This window comes from Dendrobates tinctorius, unplaced genomic scaffold (assembly GCF_039654945.1).
Source record: "Dendrobates tinctorius isolate UK_male_01 unplaced genomic scaffold, ASM3965494v1 ptg000188l, whole genome shotgun sequence".
Lineage (NCBI taxonomy): Eukaryota > Metazoa > Chordata > Amphibia > Anura > Dendrobatidae > Dendrobates > Dendrobates tinctorius.
The window spans coordinates 10,295,895-10,318,649 of record NW_027361855.1 but is presented as its reverse complement, the minus strand read 5'-3'; positions in this window follow the sequence as shown (position 1 = coordinate 10,318,649).

The window sequence follows — 22,755 nt, the reverse complement described above, 5'->3', positions numbered from 1 at the left end:
TTGGAGAAAATTCAAAACATTCATTATTCAATAGAGCCCAATAGCAAAAACCAGCGTTTTGAATGAAGAATCACATTTCTTGGTAGAATCATGCAGGATTGAAATTTTTGATGGTTTTTTACTCCTCTCAACAGCCCAAACAAGTTTCTAAAAGGATGAGTTTGCAACTACTTTACTTTTGGAGAAAATTCAAAACATTCATTATTCAATAGGGCCCAAACTATCAAAAACCAGCGGTTTCAATGAACACACATTTCTTGGTAGAATCATGCAGGACTGAAATTTTTGATGTTTTTCTACTCCTCTCATGAGCCCAAACAAGTCTCTAAAAGCATGAGTTTGCAACTACTTTACTTTTGGAGAAAATTCAAAACATTCACTATTCAATAGAGCCCAATAGCAAAAATCAGGTTTTGAATGAAGAATCACATTTCTTGGTAAAATCATGCAGGATTGAAATTTTTGATGGTTTTTTACTCCTCTCAACAGCCCAAACAAGTTTCTAAAAGGATGAGTTTGCAACTACTTTACTTTTGGAGAAAATTCAAAACATTCATTATTCAATAGGGCCCAAACTATCAAAAACCAGCGGTTTCAATGAACACACATTTCTTGGTAGAATCATGCAGGACTGAAATTTTTGATGTTTTTCTACTCCTCTCATGAGCCCAAACAAGTCTCTAAAAGCATGAGTTTTCAACTACTTTACTTTTGGAGAAAATTCAAAACATTCATTATTCAATAGGGCCCAAACTATCAAAAACCAGCGGTTTGAATGAACACACATTTCTTGGTAGAATCATGCAGGACTGAAATTTTTGATGTTTTTCTACTCCTCTCATGAGCCCAAACAAGTCTCTAAAAGCATGAGTTTGCAACTACTTTACTTTTGGAGAAAATTCAAAACATTCACTATTCAATAGAGCCCAATAGCAAAAATCAGGTTTTGAATGAAGAATCACATTTCTTGGTAAAATCATGCAGGATTGAAATTTTTGATGGTTTTTTACTCCTCTCAACAGCCCAAACAAGTTTCTAAAAGGATGAGTTTGCAACTACTTTACTTTTGGAGAAAATTCAAAACATTCATTATTCAATAGGGCCCAAACTATCAAAAACCAGCCGTTTCAATGAACACACATTTCTTGGTAGAATCATGCAGGACTGAAATTTTTGATGTTTTTCTACTCCTCTCATGAGCCCAAACAAGTCTCTAAAAGCATGAGTTTGCAACTACTTTACTTTTGGAGAAAATTCAAAACATTCATTATTCAATAGAGCCCAATAGCAAAAACCAGCGTTTTGAATGAAGAATCACATTTCTTGGTAGAATCATGCAGGATTGAAATTTTTGATGGTTTTTTACTCCTCTCAACAACCCAAACAAGTTTCTAAAAGGATGAGTTTGCAACTACTTTACTTTTGGAGAAAATTCAAAACATTCATTATTCAATAGGGCCCAAACTATCAAAAACCAGCGGTTTCAATGAACACACATTTCTTGGTAGAATCATGCAGGACTGAAATTTTTGATGTTTTTCTACTCCTCTCATGAGCCCAAACAAGTCTCTAAAAGCATGAGTTTGCAACTACTTTACTTTTGGAGAAAATTCAAAACATTCATTATTCAATAGGGCCCAAACTATCAAAAACCAGCGGTTTGAATGAACACACATTTCTTGGTAGAATCATGCAGGACTGAAATTTTTGATGTTTTTCTACTCCTCTCATGAGCCCAAACAAGTCTCTAAAAGCATGAGTTTGCAACTACTTTACTTTTGGAGAAAATTCAAAACATTCATTATTCAATAGAGCCCAATTGCAAAAACCAGCGTTTTGAATGAAGAATCACATTTCTTGGTAGAATCATGCAGGATTGAAATTTTTGATGGTTTTTTACTCCTCTCAACAGCCCAAACAAGTTTCTAAAAGGATGAGTTTGCAACTACTTTACTTTTGGAGAAAATTCAAAACATTCATTATTCAATAGGGCCCAAACTATCAAAAACCAGCCGTTTCAATGAACACACGTCTTGGTAGAATCATGCAGGACTGAAATTTTTGATGTTTTTCTACTCATCTCATGAGCCCAAACAAGTCTCTAAAAGCATGAGTTTGCAACTACTTTACTTTTGGAGAAAATTCAAAACATTCATTATTCAATAGAGCCCAATAGCAAAAACCAGCGTTTTGAATGAAGAATCACATTTCTTGGTAGAATCATGCAGGATTGAAATTTTTGATGGTTTTTTACTCCTCTCAACAGCCCAAACAAGTTTCTAAAAGGATGAGTTTGCAACTACTTTACTTTTGGAGAAAATTCAAAACATTCATTATTCAATAGGGCCCAAACTATCAAAAACCAGCGGTTTCAATGAACACACATTTCTTGGTAGAATCATGCAGGACTGAAATTTTTGATGTTTTTCTACTCCTCTCATGAGCCCAAACAAGTCTCTAAAAGCATGAGTTTGCAACTACTTTACTTTTGGAGAAAATTCAAAACATTCACTATTCAATAGAGCCCAATAGCAAAAATCAGGTTTTGAATGAAGAATCACATTTCTTGGTAAAATCATGCAGGATTGAAATTTTTGATGGTTTTTTACTCCTCTCAACAGTCCAAACAAGATTCTAAAAGGATGAGTTTGCAACTACTTTACTTTTGGAGAAAATTCAAAACATTCATTATTCAATAGGGCCCAAACTATCAAAAACCAGCGGTTTCAATGAACACACATTTCTTGGTAGAATCATGCAGGGCTGAATTTTTTGATGTTTTTCTACTCCTCTCATGAGCCCAAACAAAAAAGCATGAGTTTGCAACTACTTTACATTTGGAGAAAATTCAAAACATTCATTATTCAATAGAGCCCAATAGCAAAAACCAGCGTTTTGAATGAAGAATCACATTTCTTGGTAGAATCATGCAGGATTGAAATTTTTGATGGTTTTTTACTCCTCTCAACAGCCCAAACAAGTTTCTAAAAGGATGAGTTTGCAACTACTTTACTTTTGGAGAAAATTCAAAACATTCATTATTCAATAGGGCCCAAACTATCAAAAACCAGTGGTTTCAATGAACACACATGTCTTAGTAGAATCATGCAGGACTGAAATTTTTGATGTTTTTCTACTCATCTCATGAGCCCAAACAAGTCTCTAAAAGCATGAGTTTGCAACTACTTTACTTTTGGAGAAAATTCAAAACATTCATTATTCAATAGAGCCCAATAGCAAAAACCAGCGTTTTGAATGAAGAATCACATTTCTTGGTAGAATCATGCAGGATTGAAATTTTTGATGGTTTTTTACTCCTCTCAACAGCCCAAACAAGTTTCTAAAAGGATGAGTTTGCAACTACTTTACTTTTGGAGAAAATTCAAAACATTCATTATTCAATAGGGCCCAAACTATCAAAAACCAGCGGTTTCAATGAACACACATTTCTTGGTAGAATCATGCAGGACTGAAATTTTTGATGTTTTTCTACTCCTCTCATGAGCCCAAACAAGTCTCTAAAAGCATGAGTTTGCAACTACTTTACTTTTGGAGAAAATTCAAAACATTCACTATTCAATAGAGCCCAATAGCAAAAATCAGGTTTTGAATGAAGAATCACATTTCTTGGTAAAATCATGCAGGATTGAAATTTTTGATGGTTTTTTACTCCTCTCAACAGCCCAAACAAGTTTCTAAAAGGATGAGTTTGCAACTACTTTACTTTTGGAGAAAATTCAAAACATTCATTATTCAATAGGGCCCAAACTATCAAAAACCAGCGGTTTCAATGAACACACATTTCTTGGTAGAATCATGCAGGACTGAAATTTTTGATGTTTTTCTACTCCTCTCATGAGCCCAAACAAGTCTCTAAAAGCATGAGTTTGCAACTACTTTACATTTGGAGAAAATTCAAGACATTCATTCTTCAATAGAGCCCAATAGCAAAAACCAGCGTTTTGAATGAAGAATCACATTTCTTGGTAGAATCATGCAGGATTGAAATTTTTGATGGTTTTTTACTCCTCTCAACAGCCCAAACAAGTTTCTAAAAGGATGAGTTTGCAACTACTTTACTTTTGGAGAAAATTCAAAACATTCACTATTCAATAGAGCCCAATAGCAAAAATCAGGTTTTGAATGAAGAATCACATTTCTTGGTAAAATCATGCAGGATTGAAATGTTTGATGGTTTTTTACTCCTCTCAACAGCCCAAACAAGTTTCTAAAAGGATGAGTTTGCAACTACTTTACTTTTGGAGAAAATTCAAAACATTCATTATTCAATAGGGCCCAAACTATCAAAAACCAGCGGTTTCAATGAACACACATTTCTTGGTAGAATCATGCAGGATTGAAATTTTTGATGTTTTTCTACTCCTCTCATGAGCCCAAACAAGTCTCTAAAAGCATGAGTTTGCAACTACTTTACTTTTGGAGAAAATTCAAAACATTCATTATTCAATAGAGCCCAATAGGAAAAACCAGCGTTTTGAATGAAGAATCACATTTCTTGGTAGAATCATGCAGGATTGAAATTTTTGATGGTTTTTTACTCCTCTCAACAACCCAAACAAGTTTCTAAAAGGATGAGTTTGCAACTACTTTACTTTTGGAGAAAATTCAAAACATTCATTATTCAATAGGGCCCAAACTATCAAAAACCAGCGGTTTCAATGAACACACATTTCTTGGTAGAATCATGCAGGACTGAAATTTTTGATGTTTTTCTACTCCTCTCATGAGCCCAAACAAGTCTCTAAAAGCATGAGTTTGCAACTACTTTACTTTTGGAGAAAATTCAAAACATTCATTATTCAATAGGGCCCAAACTATCAAAAACCAGCGGTTTGAATGAACACACATTTCTTGGTAGAATCATGCAGGACTGAAATTTTTGATGTTTTCTACTCCTCTCATGAGCCCAAACAAGTCTCTAAAAGCATGAGTTTGCAACTACTTTACTTTTGGAGAAAATTCAAAACATTCATTATTCAATAGAGCCCAATTGCAAAAACCAGCGTTTTGAATGAAGAATCACATTTCTTGGTAGAATCATGCAGGATTGAAATTTTTGATGGTTTTTTACTCCTCTCAACAGCCCAAACAAGTTTCTAAAAGGATGAGTTTGCAACTACTTTACTTTTGGAGAAAATTCAAAACATTCATTATTCAATAGGGCCCAAACTATCAAAAACCAGTGGTTTCAATGAACACACATGTCTTGGTAGAATCATGCAGGACTGAAATTTTTGATGTTTTTCTACTCATCTCATGAGCCCAAACAAGTCTCTAAAAGCATGAGTTTGCAACTACTTTACTTTTGGAGAAAATTCAAAACATTCATTATTCAATAGAGCCCAATAGCAAAAACCAGCGTTTTGAATGAAGAATCACATTTCTTGGTAGAATCATGCAGGATTGAAATTTTTGATGGTTTTTTACTCCTCTCAACAGCCCAAACAAGTTTCTAAAAGGATGAGTTTGCAACTACTTTACTTTTGGAGAAAATTCAAAACATTCATTATTCAATAGGGCCCAAACTATCAAAAACCAGCGGTTTCAATGAACACACATTTCTTGGTAGAATCATGCAGGACTGAAATTTTTGATGTTTTTCTACTCCTCTCATGAGCCCAAACAAGTCTCTAAAAGCATGAGTTTGCAACTACTTTACTTTTGGAGAAAATTCAAAACATTCACTATTCAATAGAGCCCAATAGCAAAAATCAGGTTTTGAATGAAGAATCACATTTCTTGGTAAAATCATGCAGGATTGAAATTTTTGATGGTTTTTTACTCCTCTCAACAGCCCAAACAAGTTTCTAAAAGGATGAGTTTGCAACTACTTTACTTTTGGAGAAAATTCAAAACATTCATTATTCAATAGGGCCCAAACTATCAAAAACCAGCGGTTTGAATGAACACACATTTCTTGGTAGAATCATGCAGGACTGAAATTTTTGATGTTTTTCTACTCCTCTCATGAGCCCAAACAAGTCTCTAAAAGCATGAGTTTGCAACTACTTTACTTTTGGAGAAAATTCAAAACATTCATTATTCAATAGAGCCCAATTGCAAAAACCAGCGTTTTGAATGAAGAATCACATTTCTTGGTAGAATCATGCAGGATTGAAATTTTTGATGGTTTTTTACTCCTCTCAACAGCCCAAACAAGTTTCTAAAAGGATGAGTTTGCAACTACTTTACTTTTGGAGAAAATTCAAAACATTCATTATTCAATAGGGCCCAAACTATCAAAAACCAGCCGTTTCAATGAACACACATGTCTTGGTAGAATCATGCAGGACTGAAATTTTTGATGTTTTTCTACTCATCTCATGAGCCCAAACAAGTCTCTAAAAGCATGAGTTTGCAACTACTTTACTTTTGGAGAAAATTCAAAACATTCATTATTCAATAGAGCCCAATAGCAAAAACCAGCGTTTTGAATGAAGAATCACATTTCTTGGTAGAATCATGCAGGATTGAAATTTTTGATGGTTTTTTACTCCTCTCAACAGCCCAAACAAGTTTCTAAAAGGATGAGTTTGCAACTACTTTACTTTTGGAGAAAATTCAAAACATTCATTATTCAATAGGGCCCAAACTATGAAAAACCAGCGGTTTCAATGAACACACATTTCTTGGTAGAATCATGCAGGACTGAAATTTTTGATGTTTTTCTACTCCTCTCATGAGCCAAAACAAGTCTCTAAAAGCATGAGTTTGCAACTACTTTACTTTTGGAGAAAATTCAAAACATTCATTATTCAATAGAGCCCAATAGCAAAAACCAGCGTTTTGAATGAAGAATCACATTTCTTGGTAGAATCATGCAGGATTGAAATTTTTGATGGTTTTTTACTCCTCTCAACAGCCCAAACAAGTTTCTAAAAGGATGAGTTTGCAACTACTTTACTTTTGGAGAAAATTCAAAACATTCATTATTCAATAGGGCCCAAACTATCAAAAACCAGCGGTTTCAATGAACACACATTTCTTGGTAGAATCATGCAGGACTGAAATTTTTGATGTTTTTCTACTCCTCTCATGAGCCCAAACAAGTCTCTAAAAGCATGAGTTTGCAACTACTTTACTTTTGGAGAAAATTCAAAACATTCATTATTCAATAGAGCCCAATAGCAAAAACAAGCGTTTTGAATGAAGAATCACATTTCTTGGTAGAATCATGCAAGATTGAAATTTTTGATGGTTTTTTACTCCTCTCAACAGCCCAAACAAGTTTCTAAAAGGATGAGTTTGCAACTACTTTACTTTTGGAGAAAATTCAAAACATTCATTATTCAATAGGGCCCAAACTATCAAAAACCAGCGGTTTCAATGAACACACATTTCTTGGTAGAATCATGCAGGACTGAAATTTTTGATGTTTTTCTACTCCTCTCATGAGCCCAAACAAGTCTCTAAAAGCATGAGTTTTCAACTACTTTACTTTTGGAGAAAATTCAAAACATTCATTATTCAATAGGGCCCAAACTATCAAAAACCAGCGGTTTGAATGAACACACATTTCTTGGTAGAATCATGCAGGACTGAAATTTTTGATGTTTTTCTACTCCTCTCATGAGCCCAAACAAGTCTCTAAAAGCATGAGTTTGCAACTACTTTACTTTTGGAGAAAATTCAAAACATTCACTATTCAATAGAGCCCAATAGCAAAAATCAGGTTTTGAATGAAGAATCACATTTCTTGGTAAAATCATGCAGGATTGAAATTTTTGATGGTTTTTTACTCCTCTCAACAGCCCAAACAAGTTTCTAAAAGGATGAGTTTGCAACTACTTTACTTTTGGAGAAAATTCAAAACATTCATTATTCAATAGGGCCCAAACTATCAAAAACCAGCCGTTTCAATGAACACACATTTCTTGGTAGAATCATGCAGGACTGAAATTTTTGATGTTTTTCTACTCCTCTCATGAGCCCAAACAAGTCTCTAAAAGCATGAGTTTGCAACTACTTTACTTTTGGAGAAAATTCAAAACATTCATTATTCAATAGAGCCCAATAGCAAAAACCAGCGTTTTGAATGAAGAATCACATTTCTTGGTAGAATCATGCAGGATTGAAATTTTTGATGGTTTTTTACTCCTCTCAACAGCCCAAACAAGTTTCTAAAAGGATGAGTTTGCAACTACTTTACTTTTGGAGAAAATTCAAAACATTCATTATTCAATAGGGCCCAAACTATCAAAAACCAGCGGTTTCAATGAACACACATTTCTTGGTAGAATCATGCAGGACTGAAATTTTTGATGTTTTTCTACTCCTCTCATGAGCCCAAACAAGTCTCTAAAAGCATGAGTTTTCAACTACTTTACTTTTGGAGAAAATTCAAAACATTCATTATTCAATAGGGCCCAAACTATCAAAAACCAGCGGTTTGAATGAACACACATTTCTTGGTAGAATCATGCAGGACTGAAATTTTTGATGTTTTTCTACTCCTCTCATGAGCCCAAACAAGTCTCTAAAAGCATGAGTTTGCAACTACTTTACTTTTGGAGAAAATTCAAAACATTCATTATTCAATATTGCCCAATAGGAAAAACCAGCGTTTTGAATGAAGAATCACATTTCTTGGTAGAATCATGCAGGATTGAAATTTTTGATGGTTTTTTACTCCTCTCAACAACCCAAACAAGTTTCTAAAAGGATGAGTTTGCAACTACTTTACTTTTGGAGAAAATTCAAAACATTCATTATTCAATAGGGCCCAAACTATCAAAAACCAGCGGTTTCAATGAACACACATTTCTTGGTAGAATCATGCAGGACTGAAATTTTTGATGTTTTTCTACTCCTCTCATGAGCCCAAACAAGTCTCTAAAAGCATGAGTTTGCAACTACTTTACTTTTGGAGAAAATTCAAAACATTCATTATTCAATAGGGCCCAAACTATCAAAAACCAGCGGTTTGAATAAACACACATTTCTTGGTAGAATCATGCAGGACTGAAATTTTTGATGTTTTTCTACTCCTCTCATGAGCCCAAACAAGTCTCTAAAAGCATGAGTTTGCAACTACTTTACTTTTGGAGAAAATTCAAAACATTCATTATTCAATAGAGCCCAATTGCAAAAACCAGCGTTTTGAATGAAGAATCACATTTCTTGGTAGAATCATGCAGGATTGAAATTTTTGATGGTTTTTTACTCCTCTCAACAGCCCAAACAAGTTTCTAAAAGGATGAGTTTGCAACTACTTTACTTTTGGAGAAAATTCAAAACATTCATTATTCAATAGGGCCCAAACTATCAAAAACCAGCCGTTTCAATGAACACACATGTCTTGGTAGAATCATGCAGGACTGAAATTTTTGATGTTTTTCTACTCATCTCATGAGCCCAAACAAGTCTCTAAAAGCATGAGTTTGCAACTACTTTACTTTTGGAGAAAATTCAAAACATTCATTATTCAATAGAGCCCAATAGCAAAAACCAGCGTTTTGAATGAAGAATCACATTTCTTGGTAGAATCATGCAGGATTGAAATTTTTGATGGTTTTTTACTCCTCTCAACAGCCCAAACAAGTTTCTAAAAGGATGAGTTTGCAACTACTTTACTTTTGGAGAAAATTCAAAACATTCATTATTCAATAGGGCCCAAACTATCAAAAACCAGCGGTTTCAATGAACACACATTTCTTGGTAGAATCATGCAGGACTGAAATTTTTGATGTTTTTCTACTCCTCTCATGAGCCCAAACAAGTCTCTAAAAGCATGAGTTTGCAACTACTTTACTTTTGGAGAAAATTCAAAACATTCACTATTCAATAGAGCCCAATAGCAAAAATCAGGTTTTGAATGAAGAATCACATTTCTTGGTAAAATCATGCAGGATTGAAATTTTTGATGGTTTTTTACTCCTCTCAACAGTCCAAACAAGTTTCTAAAAGGATGAGTTTGCAACTACTTTACTTTTGGAGAAAATTCAAAACATTCATTATTCAATAGGGCCCAAACTATCAAAAACCAGCGGTTTCAATGAACACACATTTCTTGGTAGAATCATGCAGGGCTGAAATTTTTGATGTTTTTCTACTCCTCTCATGAGCCCAAACAAAAAAGCATGAGTTTGCAACTACTTTACATTTGGAGAAAATTCAAAACATTCATTATTCAATAGAGCCCAATAGCAAAAACCAGCGTTTTGAATGAAGAATCACATTTCTTGGTAGAATCATGCAGGATTGAAATTTTTGATGGTTTTTTACTCCTCTCAACAGCCCAAACAAGTTTCTAAAAGGATGAGTTTGCAACTACTTTACTTTTGGAGAAAATTCAAAACATTCATTATTCAATAGGGCCCAAACTATCAAAAACCAGTGGTTTCAATGAACACACATGTCTTGGTAGAATCATGCAGGACTGAAATTTTTGATGTTTTTCTACTCATCTCATGAGCCCAAACAAGTCTCTAAAAGCATGAGTTTGCAACTACTTTACTTTTGGAGAAAATTCAAAACATTCATTATTCAATAGAGCCCAATAGCAAAAATCAGGTTTTGAATGAAGAATCACATTTCTTGGTAAAATCATGCAGGATTGAAATTTTTGATGGTTTTTTACTCCTCTCAACAGCCCAAACAAGTTTCTAAAAGGATGAGTTTGCAACTACTTTACTTTTGGAGAAAATTCAAAACATTCATTATTCAATAGGGCCCAAACTATCAAAAACCAGCGGTTTCAATGAACACACATTTCTTGGTAGAATCATGCAGGACTGAAATTTTTGATGTTTTTCTACTCCTCTCATGAGCCCAAACAAGTCTCTAAAAGCATGAGTTTGCAACTACTTTACATTTGGAGAAAATTCAAAACATTCATTCTTCAATAGAGCCCAATAGCAAAAACCAGCGTTTTGAATGAAGAATCACATTTCTTGGTAGAATCATGCAGGATTGAAATTTTTGATGGTTTTTTACTCCTCTCAACAGCCCAAACAAGTTTCTAAAAGGATGAGTTTGCAACTACTTTACTTTTGGAGAAAATTCAAAACATTCATTATTCAATAGGGCCCAAACTATGAAAAACCAGCGGTTTCAATGAACACACATTTCTTGGTAGAATCATGCAGGACTGAAATTTTTGATGTTTTTCTACTCCTCTCATGAGCCAAAACAAGTCTCTAAAAGCATGAGTTTGCAACTACTTTACTTTTGGAGAAAATTCAAAACATTCATTATTCAATAGAGCCCAATAGCAAAAACCAGCGTTTTGAATGAAGAATCACATTTCTTGGTAGAATCATGCAGGATTGAAATTTTTGATGGTTTTTTACTCCTCTCAACAGCCCAAACAAGTTTCTAAAAGGATGAGTTTGCAACTACTTTACTTTTGGAGAAAATTCAAAACATTCATTATTCAATAGGGCCCAAACTATGAAAAACCAGCGGTTTCAATGAACACACATTTCTTGGTAGAATCATGCAGGACTGAAATTTTTGATGTTTTTCTACTCCTCTCATGAGCCCAAACAAGTCTCTAAAAGCATGAGTTTGCAACTACTTTACTTTTGGAGAAAATTCAAAACATTCATTATTCAATAGAGCCCAATAGCAAAAACAAGCGTTTTGAATGAAGAATCACATTTCTTGGTAGAATCATGCAAGATTGAAATTTTTGATGGTTTTTTACTCCTCTCAACAGCCCAAACAAGTTTCTAAAAGGATGAGTTTGCAACTACTTTACTTTTGGAGAAAATTCAAAACATTCATTGTTCAATAGGGCCCAAACTATCAAAAACCAGCGGTTTCAATGAACACACATTTCTTGGTAGAATCATGCAGGACTGAAATTTTTGATGTTTTTCTACTCCTCTCATGAGCCCAAACAAGTCTCTAAAAGCATGAGTTTTCAACTACTTTACTTTTGGAGAAAATTCAAAACATTCATTATTCAATAGGGCCCAAACTATCAAAAACCAGCGGTTTGAATGAACACACATTTCTTGGTAGAATCATGCAGGACTGAAATTTTTGATGTTTTTCTACTCCTCTCATGAGCCCAAACAAGTCTCTAAAAGCATGAGTTTGCAACTACTTTACTTTTGGAGAAAATTCAAAACATTCACTATTCAATAGAGCCCAATAGCAAAAATCAGGTTTTGAATGAAGAATCACATTTCTTGGTAAAATCATGCAGGATTGAAATTTTTGATGGTTTTTTACCCTCTCTCAACAGCCCAAACAAGTTTCTAAAAGGATGAGTTTGCAACTACTTTACTTTTGGAGAAAATTCAAAACATTCATTATTCAATAGGGCCCAAACTATCAAAAAACAGCCGTTTCAATGAACACACATTTCTTGGTAGAATCATGCAGGACTGAAATTTTTGATGTTTTTCTACTCCTCTCATGAGCCCAAACAAGTCTCTAAAAGCATGAGTTTGCAACTACTTTACTTTTGGAGAAAATTCAAAACATTCATTATTCAATAGAGCCCAATAGCAAAAACCAGCGTTTTGAATGAAGAATCACATTTCTTGGTAGAATCATGCAGGATTGAAATTTTTGATGGTTTTTTACTCCTCTCAACAGCCCAAACAAGTTTCTAAAAGGATGAGTTTGCAACTACTTTACTTTTGGAGAAAATTCAAAACATTCATTATTCAATAGGGCCCAAACTATCAAAAACCAGCGGTTTCAATGAACACACATTTCTTGGTAGAATCATGCAGGACTGAAATTTTTGATGTTTTTCTACTCCTCTCATGAGCCCAAACAAGTCTCTAAAAGCATGAGTTTTCAACTACTTTACTTTTGGAGAAAATTCAAAACATTCATTATTCAATAGGGCCCAAACTATCAAAAACCAGCGGTTTGAATGAACACACATTTCTTGGTAGAATCATGCAGGACTGAAATTTTTGATGTTTTTCTACTCCTCTCATGAGCCCAAACAAGTCTCTAAAAGCATGAGTTTGCAACTACTTTACTTTTGGAGAAAATTCAAAACATTCATTATTCAATAGAGCCCAATAGGAAAAACCAGCGTTTTGAATGAAGAATCACATTTCTTGGTAGAATCATGCAGGATTGAAATTTTTGATGGTTTTTTACTCCTCTCAACAACCCAAACAAGTTTCTAAAAGGATGAGTTTGCAACTACTTTACTTTTGGAGAAAATTCAAAACATTCATTATTCAATAGGGCCCAAACTATCAAAAACCAGCGGTTTCAATGAACACACATTTCTTGGTAGAATCATGCAGGACTGAAATTTTTGATGTTTTTCTACTCCTCTCATGAGCCCAAACAAGTCTCTAAAAGCATGAGTTTGCAACTACTTTACTTTTGGAGAAAATTCAAAACATTCATTATTCAATAGGGCCCAAACTATCAAAAACCAGCGGTTTGAATAAACACACATTTCTTGGTAGAATCATGCAGGACTGAAATTTTTGATGTTTTTCTACTCCTCTCATGAGCCCAAACAAGTCTCTAAAAGCATGAGTTTGCAACTACTTTACTTTTGGAGAAAATTCAAAACATTCATTATTCAATAGAGCCCAATTGCAAAAACCAGCGTTTTGAATGAAGAATCACATTTCTTGGTAGAATCATGCAGGATTGAAATTTTTGATGGTTTTTTACTCCTCTCAACAGCCCAAACAAGTTTCTAAAAGGATGAGTTTGCAACTACTTTACTTTTGGAGAAAATTCAAAACATTCATTATTCAATAGGGCCCAAACTATCAAAAACCAGCCGTTTCAATGAACACACATGTCTTGGTAGAATCATGCAGGACTGAAATTTTTGATGTTTTTCTACTCATCTCATGAGCCCAAACAAGTCTCTAAAAGCATGAGTTTGCAACTACTTTACTTTTGGAGAAAATTCAAAACATTCATTATTCAATAGAGCCCAATAGGAAAAACCAGCGTTTTGAATGAAGAATCACATTTCTTGGTAGAATCATGCAGGATTGAAATTTTTGATGGTTTTTTACTCCTCTCAACAACCCAAACAAGTTTCTAAAAGGATGAGTTTGCAACTACTTTACTTTTGGAGAAAATTCAAAACATTCATTATTCAATAGGGCCCAAACTATCAAAAACCAGCGGTTTCAATGAACACACATTTCTTGGTAGAATCATGCAGGACTGAAATTTTTGATGTTTTTCTACTCCTCTCATGAGCCCAAACAAGTCTCTAAAAGCATGAGTTTGCAACTACTTTACTTTTGGAGAAAATTCAAAACATTCATTATTCAATAGGGCCCAAACTATCAAAAACCAGCGGTTTGAATGAACACACATTTCTTGGTAGAATCATGCAGGACTGAAATTTTTGATGTTTTTCTACTCCTCTCATGAGCCCAAACAAGTCTCTAAAAGCATGAGTTTGCAACTACTTTACTTTTGGAGAAAATTCAAAACATTCATTATTCAATAGAGCCCAATAGCAAAAACCAGCGTTTTGAATGAAGAATCACATTTCTTGGTAGAATCATGCAGGATTGAAATTTTTGATGGTTTTTTACTCCTCTCAACAGCCCAAACAAGTTTCTAAAAGGATGAGTTTGCAACTACTTTACTTTTGGAGAAAATTCAAAACATTCATTATTCAATAGGGCCCAAACTATCAAAAACCAGCGGTTTCAATGAACACACATTTCTTGGTAAAATCATGCAGGACTGAAATTTTTGATGTTTTTCTACTCCTCTCATGAGCCCAAACAAGTCTCTAAAAGCATGAGTTTGCAACTACTTTACTTTTGGAGAAAATTCAAAACATTCATTATTCAATAGAGCCCAATAGCAAAAACCAGCGTTTTGAATGAAGAATCACATTTCTTGGTAGAATCATGCAGGATTGAAATTTTTGATGGTTTTTTTACTCCTCTCAACAGCCCAAACAAGTTTCTAAAAGGATGAGTTTGCAACTACTTTACTTTTGGAGAAAATTCAAAACATTCATTATTCAATAGGGCCCAAACTATCAAAAACCAGCGGTTTCAATGAACACACATTTCTTGGTAGAATCATGCAGGACTGAAATTTTTGATGTTTTTCTACTCCTCTCATGAGCCCAAACAAGTCTCTAAAAGCATGAGTTTGCAACTACTTTACTTTTGGAGAAAATTCAAAACATTCATTATTCAATAGAGCCCAATAGCAAAAACCAGCGTTTTGAATGAAGAATCACATTTCTTGGTAGAAATATGCAGGATTGAAATTTTTGATGGTTTTTTACTCCTCTCAACAGCCCAAACAAGTTTCTAAAAGGATGAGTTTGCAACTACTTTACTTTTGGAGAAAATTCAAAACATTCATTATTCAATAGGGCCCAAACTATCAAAAACCAGCGGTTTGAATGAACACACATTTCTTGGTAGAATCATGCAGGACTGAAATTTTTGATGTTTTTCTACTCCTCTCATGAGCCCAAACAAGTCTCTAAAAGCATGAGTTTGCAACTACTTTACTTTTGGAGAAAATTCAAAACATTCATTATTCAATAGAGCCCAATAGCAAAAACCAGCGTTTTGAATGAAGAATCACATTTCTTGGTAGAATCATGCAGGATTGAAATTTTTGATGGTTTTTTTACTCCTCTCAACAGCCCAAACAAGTTTCTAAAAGGATGAGTTTGCAACTACTTTACTTTTGGAGAAAATTCAAAACATTCATTATTCAATAGGGCCCAAACTATCAAAAACCAGCGGTTTCAATGAACACACATTTCTTGGTAGAATCATGCAGGACTGAAATTTTTGATGTTTTTCTACTCCTCTCATGAGCCCAAACAAGTCTCTAAAAGCATGAGTTTGCAACTACTTTACTTTTGGAGAAAATTCAAAACATTCATTATTCAATAGAGCCCAATAGCAAAAACCAGCGTTTTGAATGAAGAATCACATTTCTTGGTAGAATCATGCAGGATTGAAATTTTTGATGGTTTTTTACTCCTCTCAACAGCCCAAACAAGTTTCTAAAAGGATGAGTTTGCAACTACTTTACTTTTGGAGAAAATTCAAAACATTCATTATTCAATAGGGCCCAAACTATGAAAAACCAGCGGTTTCAATTAACACACATTTCTTGGTAGAATCATGCAGGACTGAAATTTTTGATGTTTTTCTACTCCTCTCATGAGCCCAAACAAGTCTCTAAAAGCATGAGTTTGCAACTACTTTACTTTTGGAGAAAATTCAAAACATTCATTATTTAATAGAGCCCAATAGCAAAAACCAGCGTTTTGAATGAAGAATCACATTTCTTGGTAGAATCATGCAAGATTGAAATTTTTGATGGTTTTTTACTCCTCTCAACAGCCCAAACAAGTTTCTAAAAGGATGAGTTTGCAACTACTTTACTTTTGGAGAAAATTCAAAACATTCATTATTCAATAGGGCCCAAACTATCAAAAACCAGCGGTTTCAATGAACACACATTTCTTGGTAGAATCATGCAGGACTGAAATTTTTGATGTTTTTCTACTCCTCTCATGAGCCCAAACAAGTCTCTAAAAGCATGAGTTTTCAACTACTTTACTTTTGGAGAAAATTCAAAACATTCATTATTCAATAGGGCCCAAACTATCAAAAACCAGCGGTTTGAATGAACACACATTTCTTGGTAGAATCATGCAGGACTGAAATTTTTGATGTTTTTCTACTCCTCTCATGAGCCCAAACAAGTCTCTAAAAGCATGAGTTTGCAACTACTTTACTTTTGGAGAAAATTCAAAACATTCATTATTCAATAGAGCCCAATAGCAAAAACCAGCGTTTTGAATGAAGAATCACATTTCTTGGTAGAATCATGCAGGATTGAAATTTTTGATGGTTTTTTACTCCTCTCAACAGCCCAAACAAGTTTCTAAAAGGATGAGTTTGCAACTACTTTACTTTTGGAGAAAATTCAAAACATTCATTATTCAATAGGGCCCAAACTATCAAAAACCAGCGGTTTGAATGATCACATTTCTTGGTAGAATCATGCAGGACTGAAATTTTTGATGTTTTTCTACTCCTCTCATGAGCCCAAACAAGTCTCTAAAAGCATGAGTTTGCAACTACTTTACTTTTGGAGAAAATTCAAAACATTCACTATTCAATAGAGCCCAATAGCAAAAATCAGGTTTTGAATGAAGAATCACATTTCTTGGTAAAATCATGCAGGATTGAAATTTTTGATGGTTTTTTACTCCTCTCAACAGCCCAAACAAGTTTCTAAAAGGATGAGTTTGCAACTACTTTGCTTTTGGAGAAAATTCAAAACATTCATTATTCAATAGGGCCCAAACTATCAAAAACCAGCCGTTTCAATGAACACACATTTCTTGGTAGAATCATGCAGGACTGAAATTTTTGATGTTTTTCTACTCCTCTCATGAGCCCAAACAAGTCTCTAAAAGCATGAGTTTGCAACTACTTTACTTTTGGAGAAAATTCAAAACATTCATTATTCAATAGAGCCCAATAGCAAAAACCAGCGTTTTGAATGAAGAATCACATTTCTTGGTAGAATCATGCAGGATTGAAATTTTTGATGGTTTTTTACTCCTCTCAACAGCCCAAACAAGTTTCTAAAAGGATGAGTTTGCAACTACTTTACTTTTGGAGAAAATTCAAAACATTCATTATTCAATAGGGCCCAAACTATCAAAAACCAGCGGTTTCAATGAACACACATTTCTTGGTAGAATCATGCAGGACTGAAATTTTTGATGTTTTTCTACTCCTCTCATGAGCCCAAACAAGTCTCTAAAAGCATGAGTTTTCAACTACTTTACTTTTGGAGAAAATTCAAAACATTCATTATTCAATAGGGCCCAAACTATCAAAAACCAGCGGTTTGAATGAACACACATTTCTTGGTAGAATCATGCAGGACTGAAATTTTTGATGTTTTTCTACTCCTCTCATGAGCCCAAACAAGTCTCTAAAAGCATGAGTTTGCAACTACTTTACTTTTGGAGAAAATTCAAAACATTCATTATTCAATAGAGCCCAATAGGAAAAACCAGCGTTTTGAATGAAGAATCACATTTCTTGGTAGAATCATGCAGGATTGAAATTTTTGATGGTTTTTTACTCCTCTCAACAACCCAAACAAGTTTCTAAAAGGATGAGTTTGCAACTACTTTACTTTTGGAGAAAATTCAAAACATTCATTATTCAATAGGGCCCAAACTATCAAAAACCAGCGGTTTCAATGAACACACATTTCTTGGTAGAATCATGCAGGACTGAAATTTTTGATGTTTTTCTACTCCTCTCATGAGCCCAAACAAGTCTCTAAAAGCATGAGTTTGCAACTACTTTACTTTTGGAGAAAATTCAAAACATTCATTATTCAATAGGGCCCAAACTATCAAAAACCAGCGGTTTGAATGAACACACATTTCTTGGTAGAATCATGCAGGACTGAAATTTTTGATGTTTTTCTACTCCTCTCATGAGCCCAAACAAGTCTCTAAAAGCATGAGTTTGCAACTACTTTACTTTTGGAGAAAATTCAAAACATTCATTACTCAATAGAGCCCAATTGCAAAAACCAGCGTTTTGAATGAAGAATCACATTTCTTGGTAGAATCATGCAGGATTGAAATTTTTGATGGTTTTTTACTCCTCTCAACAGCCCAAACAAGTTTCTAAAAGGATGTTTGCAACTACTTTACTTTTGGAGAAAATTCAAAACATTCATTATTCAATAGGGCCCAAACTATCAAAAACCAGCCGTTTCAATGAACACACATGTCTTGGTAGAATCATGCAGGACTGAAATTTTTGATGTTTTTCTACTCATCTCATGAGCCCAAACAAGTCTCTAAAAGCATGAGTTTGCAACTACTTTACTTTTGGAGAAATTTCAAAACATTCATTATTCAATAGAGCCCAATAGCAAAAACCAGCGTTTTGAATGAAGAATCACATTTCTTGGTAGAATCATGCAGGATTGAAATTTTTGATGGTTTTTTACTCCTCTCAACAGCCCAAACAAGTTTCTAAAAGGATGAGTTTGCAACTACTTTACTTTTGGAGAAAATTCAAAACATTCATTATTCAATAGGGCCCAAACTATCAAAAACCAGCGGTTTCAATGAACACACATTTCTTGGTAGAATCATGCAGGACTGAAATTTTTGATGTTTTTCTACTCCTCTCATGAGCCCAAACAAGTCTCTAAAAGCATGAGTTTGCAACTACTTTACTTTTGGAGAAAATTCAAAACATTCACTATTCAATAGAGCCCAATAGCAAAAATCAGGTTTTGAATGAAGAATCACATTTCTTGGTAAAATCATGCAGGATTGAAATTTTTGATGGTTTTTTACTCCTCTCAACAGTCCAAACAAGTTTCTAAAAGGATGAGTTTGCAACTACTTTACTTTTGGAGAAAATTCAAAACATTCATTATTCAATAGGGCCCAAACTATCAAAAACCAGCGGTTTCAATGAACACACATTTCTTGGTAGAATCATGCAGGGCTGAAATTTTTGATGTTTTTCTACTCCTCTCATGAGCCCAAACAAAAAAGCATGAGTTTGCAACTACTTTACATTTGGAGAAAATTCAAAACATTCATTATTCAATAGAGCCCAATAGCAAAAACCAGCGTTTTGAATGAAGAATCACATTTCTTGGTAGAATCATGCAGGATTGAAATTTTTGATGGTTTTTTACTCCTCTCAACAGCCCAAACAAGTTTCTAAAAGGATGAGTTTGCAACTACTTTACTTTTGGAGAAAATTCAAAACATTCATTATTCAATAGGGCCCAAACTATCAAAAACCAGTGGTTTCAATGAACACACATGTCTTGGTAGAATCATGCAGGACTGAAATTTTTGATGTTTTTCTACTCATCTCATGAGCCCAAACAAGTCTCTAAAAGCATGAGTTTGCAACTACTTTACTTTTGGAGAAAATTCAAAACATTCATTATTCAATAGAGCCCAATAGCAAAAACCAGCGTTTTGAATGAGAATCACATTTCTTGGTAGAATCATGCAGGATTGAAATTTTTGATGGTTTTTTACTCCTCTCAACAGCCCAAACAAGTTTCTAAAAGGATGAGTTTGCAACTACTTTACTTTTGGAGAAAATTCAAAACATTCATTATTCAATAGGGCCCAAACTATCAAAAACCAGCGGTTTCAATGAACACATTTCTTGGTAGAATCATGCAGGACTGAAATTTTTGATGTTTTTCTACTCCTCTCATGAGCCCAAACAAGTCTCTAAAAGCATGAGTTTGCAACTACTTTACTTTTGGAGAAAATTCAAAACATTCACTATTCAATAGAGCCCAATAGCAAAAATCAGGTTTTGAATGAAGAATCACATTTCTTGGTAAAATCATGCAGGATTGAAATTTTTGATGGTTTTTTACTCCTCTCAACAGCCCAAACAAGTTTCTAAAAGGATGAGTTTGCAACTACTTTACTTTTGGAGAAAATTCAAAACATTCATTATTCAATAGGGCCCAAACTATCAAAAACCAGCGGTTTGAATGAACACACATTTCTTGGTAGAATCATGCAGGACTGAAATTTTTGATGTTTTTCTACTCCTCTCATGAGCCCAAACAAGTCTCTAAAAGCATGAGTTTGCAACTACTTTACTTTTGGAGAAAATTCAAAACATTCATTATTCAATAGAGCCCAATAGCAAAAACCAGCGTTTTGAATGAAGAATCACATTTCTTGGTAGAATCATGCAGGATTGAAATTTTTGATGGTTTTTTACTCCTCTCAACAGCCCAAACAAGTTTCTAAAAGGATGAGTTTGCAACTACTTTACTTTTGGAGAAAATTCAAAACATTCATTATTCAATAGGGCCCAAACTATCAAAAACCAGCGGTTTCAATGAACACACATTTCTTGTTACAATCATGCAGGACTGAAATTTTTGATGTTTTTCTACTCCTCTCATGAGCCCAAACAAGTCTCTAAAAGCATGAGTTTGCAACTACTTTACTTTTGGAGAAAATTCAAAACATTCATTATTCAATAGAGCCCAATAGCAAAAACCAGCGTTTTGAATGAAGAATCACATTTCTTGGTAGAATCATGCAGGATTGAAATTTTTGATGGTTTTTTACTCCTCTCAACAGCCCAAACAAGTTTCTAAAAGGATGAGTTTGCAACTACTTTACTTTTGGAGAAAATTCAAAACATTCATTATTCAATAGGGCCCAAACTATCAAAAACCAGCGGTTTCAATGAACACACATTTCTTGGTAGAATCATGCAGGACTGAAATTTTTGATGTTTTTCTACTCCTCTCATGAGCCCAAACAAGTCTCTAAAAGCATGAGTTTGCAACTACTTTACTTTTGGAGAAAATTCAAAACATTCATTATTCAATAGAGCCCAATAGCAAAAACCAGCGTTTTGAATGAAGAATCACATTTCTTGGTAGAATCATGCAGGATTGAAATTTTTGATGGTTTTTTACTCCTCTCAACAGCCCAAACAAGTTTCTAAAAGGATGAGTTTGCAACTACTTTACTTTTGGAGAAAATTCAAAACATTCATTATTCAATAGGGCCCAAACTATGAAAAACCAGCGGTTTCAATGAACACACATTTCTTGGTAGAATCATGCAGGACTGAAATTTTTGATGTTTTTCTACTCCTCTCATGAGCCCAAACAAGTCTCTAAAAGCATGAGTTTGCAACTACTTTACTTTTGGAGAAAATTCAAAACATTCATTATTCAATAGAGCCCAATAGCAAAAACCAGCGTTTTGAATGAAGAATCACATTTCTTGGTAGAATCATGCAGGATTGAAATTTTTGATGGTTTTTTACTCCTCTCAACAGCCCAAACAAGTTTCTAAAAGGATGAGTTTGCAACTACTTTACTTTTGGAGAAAATTCAAAACATTCATTATTCAATAGGGCCCAAACTATCAAAAACCAGCGGTTTCAATGAACACACATTTCTTGGTAGAATCATGCAGGACTGAAATTTTTGATGTTTTTCTACTCCTCTCATGAGCCCAAACAAGTCTCTAAAAGCATGAGTTTGCAACTACTTTACTTTTGGAGAAAATTCAAAACATTCATTATTCAATAGAGCCCAATAGCAAAAACAAGCGTTTTGAATGAAGAATCACATTTCTTGGTAGAATCATGCAAGATTGAAATTTTTGATGGTTTTTTACTCCTCTCAACAGCCCAAACAAGTTTCTAAAAGGATGAGTTTGCAACTACTTTACTTTTGGAGAAAATTCAAAACATTCATTATTCAATAGGGCCCAAACTATCAAAAACCAGCGGTTTCAATGAACACACATTTCTTGGTAGAATCATGCAGGACTGAAATTTTTGATGTTTTTCTACTCCTCTCATGAGCCCAAACAAGTCTCTAAAAGCATGAGTTTTCAACTACTTTTGGAGAAAATTCAAAACATTCATTATTCAATAGGGCCCAAACTATCAAAAACCAGCGGTTTGAATGAACACACATTTCTTGGTAGAATCATGCAGGACTGAAATTTTTGATGTTTTTCTACTCCTCTCATGAGCCCAAACAAGTCTCTAAAAGCATGAGTTTGCAACTACTTTACTTTTGGAGAAAATTCAAAACATTCATTATTCAATAGAGCCCAATAGCAAAAACCAGCGTTTTGAATGAAGAATCACATTTCTTGGTAGAATCATGCAGGATTGAAATTTTTGATGGTTTTTTACTCCTCTCAACAGCCCAAACAAGTTTCTAAAAGGATGAGTTTGCAACTACTTTACTTTTGGAGAAAATTCA